This window comes from Danio aesculapii, chromosome 18 (assembly GCF_903798145.1).
Source record: "Danio aesculapii chromosome 18, fDanAes4.1, whole genome shotgun sequence".
Taxonomy (NCBI): Eukaryota; Metazoa; Chordata; class Actinopteri; order Cypriniformes; family Danionidae; genus Danio; species Danio aesculapii.
The window spans coordinates 9810683-9813604 of record NC_079452.1 but is presented as its reverse complement, the minus strand read 5'-3'; positions in this window follow the sequence as shown (position 1 = coordinate 9813604).

Here is a 2922-nt window from a genome sequence, read left to right as displayed (position 1 = left end):
TTAAATAAGAAGGGCAACTAAAATAATCATATTTAAAAGGAAACGAATACCAATGATATTGTCTACAGAATTTAGGTTGTAGCAAGTCAAGAGATTCTGAGAGTTCTGTTAGGAAAAACCTACATAGAGTTTAAAACAGTATCTAAAGGTTTTGTATTAATATCAGAAGTATTACTGTAAATAATAAATAAGCATAATCAATTATAGGGAAAATTGAGAAATCTAGTATTTTCTTACTTGAAATGAAAAAACAAACTTTTAATTATAAAATCGATATGAGACTTAAATGCAGATTTATAATATCCAATGTTTTCGATTAGAAAGTAATATAAATATTACAAACGTAAACGTTACAACATGACAAAGATTATAGCGACAAGCATGACTGTCCGCACCAGATGCAACATGAAAGATGGTGAGGTTTAGAAGCTTATTAATACATGTTAAACCTCTTTCATGTAATTAAACGTACACGCTAAGTGACTGATATTTTCTCTCAATTCTAATGTTGAACTTGATAATAAAACATAGGTTAAAGATAAAACGATCGATTGCTGCATTCAGCATGCCAACAAATGTCATGTAAAATTGTATTTAAACTTAAAGGGCACATAGGTTACCCCTTTTTTCATATTTAATATAAGTCTTTTGTGTCCCCAGAATGTGTCTGTAAAGTTTCAGCTCAAAACACCCATCAGATTATTTATTATAGCAGTTTGAAGTGTCTGTATTATAGCTGGAAAAAAGTTTTTGCTGTTTTTTTGTACTGGTCATTTAAGGCTAGTCCTCCCCGCCCACCGTTCCCACGTGCCTGTCAGCAATCGCTGCCCTCGGCTGCCTAAGGAAGCAGAACGTGTGAGAAATACTACAGTAAGAACTTTAACAATCAGTATTTGATGCATTTTTTTGTGGATTTGCAGAAATGAGTCACACACAATGTCATTACAAAGTTCACGCACACACACAGCGAGGACACAAACACAGCGCAGACACATAGTGCAGACATACACACACAGAGAGAGAGAGAGAGAGAGAGAGCGCGTTAAGCTTTGCACTCGTTTTGCACACATATGTGACATGATACTGGTAATATCCACTGCTGTATGGATATCTGTTATGTTAATGTACAAAATAAACCCAATTTAACGTCCACAAACAGGGATTGAAGCGTCTTCTTTAATAAATTGTTCTGACACGCGGCTGTGCTGATGAAGTGAATCGCTGTAATTCATTACACACATGCTCTGTTTTAAAACATTTTAAACTTGTAAAACTCACTCTTGATCACGTTTGATGATGATTGATGAACCTAGCGAACTAAACAGACCTTTTATTCCCAGCTGCTTTGCGCTCGTCCTCTCTTGTTGATATGATTATACACGTGACTGCCGGACATGTTAATGCCCACAGCTGTCAATCAATATTGGTGGGCGGGGGGACCGCACTCCTACGTAAAGTTGCGGTCGATCTGAAAACCGCTCCAATTGGTCCACCGTTTTTAATGTTGCTAAATTTGAAAAAAAAAAAAAAAGGACTGGGTGTGTTTATTTCACCCCAATATGACAGTTTATACACTATACTTACACACATTTCTGTCCAAACAGCTTGAAAAGTTGATTTTTTACCATAGATGCCTTTTAAATTTGTAGCATTTAACAGCGTAAAGCAAATAAACGGTACCTGAGCTGCTCATTGTCTTGGTAGTAATGCTGTTGTTCAGGCAAGAGAACTAGAATTTGTTTCTAAAATAGAAGTTTCAGATAATTGTTAGGACAAAACACCTTTTAGAATGAAATATATTCTACCACGTGTCATTGGGACAATGTGTAGCCTCAATAGTCGGGCACGCTTGCTTTTGTTGGTGTTGTCAATCTGGCAACCTGCGTTTGCATGCAGTTGTCGGAGAGATTGCAATAAGTGGTTTGACCACTGGGTGTCAATCTTGAACATTTAATCATTAACATCCCAAACTTAACACATAGATTTAATATGAAGTTTGTCCACCCTTTGCAACAATGACAGCTTCAACAGTTCAGGGATGCTTCTAGAAGTTCATTTGTGAAGTCAGCCACTGATGTTGGAGAATAATGCTGGCTTGCAGTCATCCATTCATTCATTTTCTTGTTGGCTTAGTCCCTTTATGAATCAGGGGTCACCACAGCAGAATGAACCGCCAACTTTTCCAGCACATGTTTTACACAGTGGCTGCCCTTCCAGCTGCAACCCATCTCCGGGAAACATCCATACACACTCATACACTGCAGACAATTTAGCCTACCCAATTCACCTGTACCTCATGTCTTTGTACTGTGGGGCACCCGGGGGAAACCCACGCGAATGCGGGGAGAACATGCAAAATTCCACACAGAAACGCCAACTGACCCAGACGAGGCTCAAACCAGTGACCTTCTTGCTGTGAGGCGACAGCACTACCTACAGTGCCACAGCATTGCCCCTGGCTTGCAGTCTCCTCTCTAATTCATCATAACAGCTGTTCTGTCAGGTTGAGGTTAGGACTCTGCTGGCCATTCAATTTCCTCCACACCACTCACTCATTCATGTCTTTATGGACCTCGATTTGTGCACTGGTGTGCAGTCATGTTTGAACAGGAAATGTTACCACAAACTGGATAATGAAATTTACCAAAATGTATGCTGTATAGTGGTTTTCCATATCATATTGTACATGATAATACCAGTATAATTTATTATTATTGCATAATAACAAGATGTCACATTGTGATATCAACAATATAGCAACATGATGACATAACACATTTAGTTAGCGTGTGTGTGCAACACCTCTCAGAGCAGGAGCAACTTGTCAGCATCCAATGACAATTAAGTAACTAAAACAGGAGCTACTTCAATACTATGAAAGTGGTTTGGTTACAAGAGATCAAAATTATTTAAAAGTAATGT